Raw genomic sequence first — 8440 nt, 5'->3', positions numbered from 1 at the left:
AATAGCATGGCTGCGCTTTTGGTTCTCCAAATGGGTTTAACTCCAGTTGAAGAACCATTTCGCCAGTGCTGTGATACTGTCCTGGAGTCGTTGGATTGCTAGGTGGGATGGAGAGATCTTGCTAGAATTGCTGTGTCGTCTACGTGTAGTGCTGTGATGGTTATCCTTGGATTTTGCCGGATGTCTGCGATGTATATTGCGAATAGTAGAGGGGGGGAAGCAGGAACTCCTGCTAGAATTTTGCACCTAATTGAGACTGTTCCATTGATTTTTACCTGCATGGTTCTTGAGAGGTATGCTTTTATTAATCTTATTAGATTTAATGGTATATTTGCTTTTATGAGTTTGTAGAGAAGGGGATTTGGTGCTATATCTTGTCAAAGGCGTTAGTGACGTCTATGAATGCCATATCGGTGCAAATTCCAATTAAATCCTGTTGTGGTGTATTCTACTATTCGCTGGATTTGCTGAGCTGTGCTCTTTTCGGAAGCTAAATTGTTCACTGGTTTATCTGTGAATTTTCCTAGGTTGGACAGTAGACTGATGGGTCGGTAACTTTGATGGAGCTAGGGGTCACTGCCTGGCTTCTTTATGGGTATGATGGCGATGATTTTCCATGCAGTGAGAAAGTGCTAGATTCTTAATATTGCGTTTGTTATTCTGACTGGGTGCACTACAGCCTTTCATGGAAAGTAGCTTTATAATTTTGTTGGTAATGCCATAGGAAAGGAAAGGATATTGACAGAAGAAAATTAAAATATTTTGGACACATAGAAAGGAGGGAAGGTGGACTTCTCAGAACAGTAATAGAAGGTAAAGTTCCTGGAAAAAGAGGCAGGGGTAGACCATCAATGAGATGGATGGATGGCGTGTGTGGAGTGACTGATCTTCAGAGAGTTGAGGCTGCCAGAAGGGCAAACAAACAACAGGACTACATGGCGAGGCCTAGTGTGGAACATCATCGAGCATCGGAGTGACCATACGGCATCTGTAGATGCCCAGTGAACACAAACAGACATGCCATCTGGATCCGGAACTTTTTTATTGTTGAGATGCTTTATGAGGTTCTTTATTTCTGCTGGAATAGTAGGGGTGATTGCGTTCTGAGTTGTCCTTGGACGGCCTAAAGGTGCATTTAACCTGTTGATGAACATTGTAGATGAGGTTAATGTTAATGTTTTCATATGATGGTCTACATTGTTTTTCCAGGTTATCCACAATGGCTTTGGCTTTTTCCATATCAGTGTGTGCAATACCGTGTTTGGCCTAGATGGGGGAGGGGATTGGCTTACATTTGGTACAAGGGTTCTCAGGAATTTCAAGATTGTCTAATCATCTGTGTTGAATGCTGTTAGTTTTTTTCCCATTCCTGATTTCTGTGCTTTTGAAGTGCTTCTCTGACTTGACTATTCATGCTGTGTTGTGGAATCTCTTTCCGGCTTTATTTTTTCGAAGACAACTTGAATAAAAACGCCAAAATGGAAACAACAGTTGGATCGTGACTTCAAACAAGCCAAAGTAATGCAAAAATAAAGTGATTCAAAAGTTGCCACCATGGAGACCAGTATGCAGGCACTACATAGGAAACGTGCAAGATCCTTGTGGCGAAATTAATGCTTCACAGAACGTTTCATATCCACTTCACCAACATGCGTGGCCTCATCTCCAACCTTAATAGTGTCAAGTACTATCTGCAATCCAAAAAACCACACTTACGCTTTTTAGCAGAAACTCAAATCTCACCTTCCCCCACCACTATCCATCTGAATCTTCCAAACTACACACTGTTTAACTCCTTTCGACCCAAGGGTGATGTCTGTGCATATATCCGCTCTGACATACCCCTGCAAAAGAGTACTTAACATAAAATCGCCCAACTTTCACCTTCTTTGGTTAAAAGTATCCCTTACCCACGCACTCAAATTCATTTGCTGTCTCTATTGCTCTCTTAATGCCACCAATCACTCCCGGCTCTTTAATTTCCTCTCCTTAAAAATTGGTTTATTCCAGTCCCACTTTCCTTACAGCTAAATCATCCCCTAGAAGATTTTAATGTTCATAAAATAACTGGCCTTCCTCCTCCAGTTGCACGGATCTTGCAGGCAGAGATGCTGAAACATATGCCATCACCAACGACTTTACACAAATTGTTCACATGCCAACCAGAATACCAGATAACCGAACCACTCCCCAAATACCATAGATCTCTTCCTTACCAATGACCCTTCCAAATACGTAAATGTAGTAAGCCTCCTGGGTAATTCTGATCACAATCTAGTGCCCATCTCCTCCCCCATGCAACAACGCTTACACAGTCACTCCTACACAAGAGTAGTTTGGCATTATAACAATGCCAAGTGGGACCTCCTCCGAGACTACTATGCTTCATTCCCATGCTTGGATTATTGTTTCCAGTCTGCCAATCCTAACATATTTACTGAATATATCACCAAAGTAATCCTCGCTGGCATCGAAACATACATTCCCCCACTTCTCTTTATTGCCATCCCCTATCTAAACCCTGGTTCCCAAAAATATGTGCCAAGGCTGTACAAATAAAAAATGAAGCACACAACAACTGTCTCAAATCAAGAACTCTATCTACATTCAATGCTTATGCTGAAGCTCGAAACAGAGGCAAGAAAATTATCAATTCTTCCAAAACAGAATTTGAACGGGCAAAAAATAGAAAATTTGAAGCCTGCCCAAATGGCTGACGTGCCTTTTTGGTCTCTTGCCAAAGCAATCGGCCATAACATTTGCACTATACAAATCCCACCCCCAATCATACTTAGATAGCTCTATTGCATCATAACCCACAGAAAAGCTACTCTACTGGCTTGACACTTTGCCTACAATACCTGCATAACTGACAATGGCAAATACCCCCGCCACACATACACAGTCATTCCAACTGCACAACATACACTGCCCCTACACCATTTTGCCAGAAAGAGATCAGAAACCTACTGTCTAAAATAGACACAAAAAAGTGTCTTGGCCCTGATGACATTCTTCCAATTGTCTTGAAGGTATGTGCACCAGAACAGATTCCTTTTCTATGCCCCTGAATATACTCTCATGCTCCTCTGGTATATATCCCAAAGGTTGGAAATTGGCCTATATTCAACCCATTCATCAAATCACAGCCATCTAACTACCCTGACTTATTGCTCTTTACACCTATAAGGTGCATGAGGCCACGAGAATCTAACTACCGCCCTGGAGAAATCATCAATTCTCAACTCCTACACTACCTTGAAGTCACCCAGCTATTAAGCGATCATCAGTAGGGATTCCGTCGCTGCCGATCAACAGGAGATCTACTGTCATATAATCACCCATCTCTGGACAAATGCCATGGAAAAATTTGGAGAATCTCAAATCTCAAATCTCGCTCTATACGTTTCTCCTATAAGATAGAATTCACTTTAGTAAAAACGACCAGTTTTTGAAGCAAGAACGCTCCTTTAACCAATCCAGGTTGTCCAAGGAAGATTCGTATTCCAAACTTAGGATTCGTAGAGCAATCTAGTTTTGCATTATATCTCTAGTTGGTCTCTTTAACCGAACCAACTAATCTTAGTACGTTTGGCACTGCTGACATCCTGGATATAGCTATCCTGCAAGACATTAAAGTTCTGTATAGCCTTAAATCACTAAACGAACTGTCATCCGATCACAGCCCAATTCTGCTACAACTGGGAGAACAAGAATAAACGTCTCCTCCCTCTCACTCATGCATATCATGGGACAGATTTTCTAAGGCACTTAGGGATCAAATTGGATCTGTCCCTCACATATGCACAGAAGATGTGGAATCTGCAGTGACTAGCCTCCTCACCCAATAAATTAAGTCCGCTATAACGGTTGCCACCTTCTACAAATCTGTACCAAAGCCTGGTCGTTTGCCAGAGGATAGTATGGACCTGATCATAGAGAAGAACAGAGCTAGGAAGATATTCCGTAACACTTGCGCATCTCAGAACAAAACAGTTCTTAATAGATTGAACGGGGAAGAGAGATATGCACTTAAAACTCATAGAAACCAAGTTTGGGATGAAAGTTAGCCTCTATCTCACCTATTAATCACTCCATCTGGGGATTACTGAGAAACTCAGAAATAAAAACAGATCCCTCTCTCCCATAATCTCTAATCAGGGCCTAGTTCACACAGATGTTGACAAGGCAGAAGCAATAGTAAAGAATCTAGAGGAGCAATGGAAACCTTCATATGACAACTTAAATTTCAATCACTTATATAAAATCCACAGACAGGTGAGATACGTATTAAAACTTCCAGATACCAGTGCTGACCATATTGCACCCACATCACCCATTGAAATATATGATATTATTAAAAAACTAAAGAACAATAAAGCTCCTGGACCAGACGGTATCTCAAATAGGGTGATCAAACTACTGGCCTTTAAACCTGTAGTGCACTTCACTATAATCATTAACGCCATCTAAAGGTTTGACTATTTTCCTTACATCTGGAAACAGGCTGATGTAATTCCAATTCGTAAACCAGGTAAGGACCTGCACCTGCCCCACAATTATCGTCCAATCAGTCTCATCTCCAATATGGGTAAGGTTGGGGAGAAGGTCATCCTCTTTCGACTTCAAGCCTCTGTAAACGAATTAGACATCATTCCTAAAGAGAAGATCAGCTTTCGGCAGCACCATAGTCCTACCTTACAAATCCATAGAATTGTGGAATAAATTACCACCAGCTTTAACTGGCACCAGTGCAAAGGAGCTGTTTTTCTAGACCTTTGAAAAGCATTTGACAAAATATGGCATTTCGGACTGCTACACTTACTTATATCAGCCAGTATCTCACTAAAAATGGTTCATCTAATCCGATCATATCTTCAGAATAGATCAATACAAGTCAAAATCAATGGTTCTACCTTATCCCAGCGCCATATCTTGGCTGGAGGGCCGCAGGGATCCATACTGCCTCCATTGTTGTTTTCTATATACATGTCGGACATTCCGCAAAATCCGATCTTCCATCCTGGCCCTGTATGCAGACGATACAAGAAAGCTTCAAGAAAAGTTGGAGGGTTGGTTCTCCAAATGGAGATTGGAAGTAAACCCCCCAAAAAGCTCAGCCATTTTTTTCTCAAAATGGCCAATATCTCCTTCAGGAGATGTATTACTATTCAATACTAAAATTCCCTGACAGATAGAAACAAAACACCTGGGTGTAATGCTCGACAAAAAGCTAACTTTCTACCAACACATCAAGTCTGTGTGTGCAAAGGCATCTAAACTTATCGCTCAGATCTATCCACTAATAAATAGAAATAGCAAGCTAAGTAACAGAATCAAATTGCAGCTATACCAGATGACGATACCTCCTATCATCACCTATGTCTCTCCAGCCTGGAGCCACTCCTCTAATATTAACATTATCAAAATACAACGAGTACAGTACAAGTGCTTGAGAATGATTCTGAACGCCCCATGGTATGTTAACTCCATTGAGATACAAATAATCCTTATATTTTCTCCTTCCTACAATCTTTAGCAACTAAGTTCTCCCTAAAGACGTCCGTACACCCCGATGATCTAGGGCAGCAAGCTGTAGCATACGAGGCTACGGATATGTTCAAATATAAAAGACCAAAAGTCATTAACTTCCTGCAGCGATGCTTAATCTCCATGCCCATCCTGAGCAAGCAAACTGCTCATAAATTCAACCCTCATTGTAACCATAACAGATAGCAGGGAATATGAAAACAACTTGCTTCACCGCTAAAGACATAAATGTCAATTGTCTCAGTATCACCACCTCTGGGTCTGGCTCCCACTGAAGATACCTCAATAAAGGTCGAAACCAGTCTGGTTAGTGGCCCTTCCCTTGATGCATAGCATTATACATATCCGCAAGGAGATGTGCTTTGCATTATGGAAAATACTAAGACAAGTGATGAGGGCTTGGTCCACCTTTGCGAGTTGCTTCAGTCCTGAAGATTCTTCAGGCGCAAAGTTTGTTTACTTATACTTGGGTAAAGGATTTAACTAAATTTATATTAGTCTAACAAAGTGGAAAAAACTTCCAAATTGTAATCTGAAGTCTGTGGGTTGGAGAGGAGCAAATGCATAACACAAGCAAACTTGGCAAAGAACATATTCAAAAACATAGTAGCCTATATAGCTAATCAAAGCTCTAATAAATCCTCTAATCAAGGCTATGATAGCATTGATTAGATTAAAATCCTACACAAGTTTAACTGGTAAAAGGTTTCTCATTTGTATGTGTCCTAAAGTGGCTTTTCAAATAAATAGCTTCTTTAACTGATTTACTACATATTCTGCGGATTAGGCCTCCTCGTTGGTGTGAACTCTTTTTGTGTCTTTTTAGATTTCCATCTGGGAAAATGATTTTCTAGATTTCACATTTAAAAGGTTTCTCAGTTGTGTGAATTCTTTCATGTCTCTTAAGATTACAAGAGTGTGTAAATAGATTACTACCAGTTTCACAGGCGAAAGTTTTTTCATTAGTATGAATTCTTATATGGTACTGAGAGTTGAACTTTGTGAAAATGAGTTCCCACATGTGTCATAGATAAATGATTTTTCATTGGTGTGACCTCATTACATTTCTGGGATATCATTACAAAATGATATCCCAATCCCACAAATTTCACAGATAAAAGGTTTTTAATTAGTGTAAATTCTTTTACAGATATTAAGATGTGAAACTGATTTACAACAAATGTTACAAGTAAAAGGCTTTTATTTAGTGTGAACTCTTGAATAAGTAAAAATGACTACAAGTTTCACAGGTAAAAGTTTTCTCATCTGTATGAATCATTCTGATGTGGCTTTTCGAATCTCCAGATCGTTTAAATGATTTTACACATATATCACCGACAAAATTTCTCATTACGAATTCTTGCATGTCTTTTAAAATCACTGAGATGTGAAAATGGTTTCCCAAATATTTCACAGGTGAATGGTTTATCCTTAGTAGGAGCAGCAGTATGGGCTTCAAAACAATCAGGATGTGGAAGTGGTTTTTCACAAATAATGTTTCTCATTAGCAATAATTCTCATTTATGTCTTCCCTGCCTTCCATATAACAAGAAATTTCATAATTTGAAATGGTATAACACCGATTCAAAAGTCTGTAGGCCTCTATCATATCACCCCTCTTTCTCCTGCTAACCAGAATCTGCAATCCACATACTCGCAATCAGTCCTCGTAATCTAAATCCCATAATCAGGATATAATCTTTGTAACTCTGCTTTTCACCCTTTCCACAGCCTTTCTTATCCTATTGGAAGCTGGGAGACCAAATCTGCACACAGCAATCCAGCTGTGGTCTTATCAAAGCCTTACAAAGAGGCAAAATTACTTCTTTATCTTACATGGCGAGGTTCGCTTCAACATAGCAATTATCCTCTGAGTTGTATTTGCAACTTTTACTGTGACTTTTGAACTTTAAATTCTTATCCACCAATACCAAGATCACTTGCCTCTTCAGTTTCTTGCAGCATATCCCGCTAATATAGTATGTCATTGGAACTCTAATCATCCCAAAGTGCATAATTTTACACTTACTAGCATTAAACTGGCAGTCATTTTCGTTTACCCAGATTTCTAGTCTATTCAAATCATTTTGTAATATCAGTAGTATCCCTGATTGCCCTACCTAATTCATTAACTGAACAATAATGTCCCAAGGACTGAACCCTAAGGTACACCACTGGTTACCTTATATCTGAATGATTCACTCCCACTGTATACCACATTTTGATATCTGTTTGTCAACCATACCCTGATCCAAGTCAATAGATTATATGCCAATCTCCGATATTCTTCAGTTTATGCAACATCCTATTGTATGATATCCTACCAAATGCCATAGAAAAATCCAACATTATCATAGTGTATCCATTCCCTTTATCGAACTCGGCCATAACATTGTTATAAAATATGAGTAAATTGCTAAGACATGACTTTCCTTTAGTAAACCCATGCTTTTCCTCTGCAGAGTATAGAATGCTTCTCTACCCATTTCTGTATGCAAGTTCTTACCAACTTATCTAAATTCTTTATTACCACACCAGAGATACTAATAGGTCAGTAGTTAGTAGGGTGACCAACTTTTGAAAATGAAAATAAGGGAGATTGGGTCTTCACACCTTTCTCTCTCCGTTAATGTCCTTCAGTGTTAAAACATTGCTTGCAGTCATTATTACTCCCATGGGCAATACTGGTCACGTTTACATAATATACAATTAGCTTTACGAACGTTGGGTGGCACAGGTTTTAGCCATGGCTAAACCCGTTTCTTCGTTTCTTTCCCATTTCTTCAGATAAACACACAAATATTTACATTTCTTTTTGGTGGCGTTTTTACATTATTACTTTCCGTTTCACCGTCACTATCCATCACGAAAATATACTATGGCATCCGAT

Source organism: Typopeltis vanoorti, chromosome 14 (genome assembly GCF_054136105.1).
Source record: "Typopeltis vanoorti isolate ZY-2024b chromosome 14, IOZ_Tvanoo_1.0, whole genome shotgun sequence".
NCBI classification, from domain to species: Eukaryota; Metazoa; Arthropoda; class Arachnida; order Uropygi; family Thelyphonidae; genus Typopeltis; species Typopeltis vanoorti.
Note: the sequence above shows the minus strand (reverse complement) of the source record.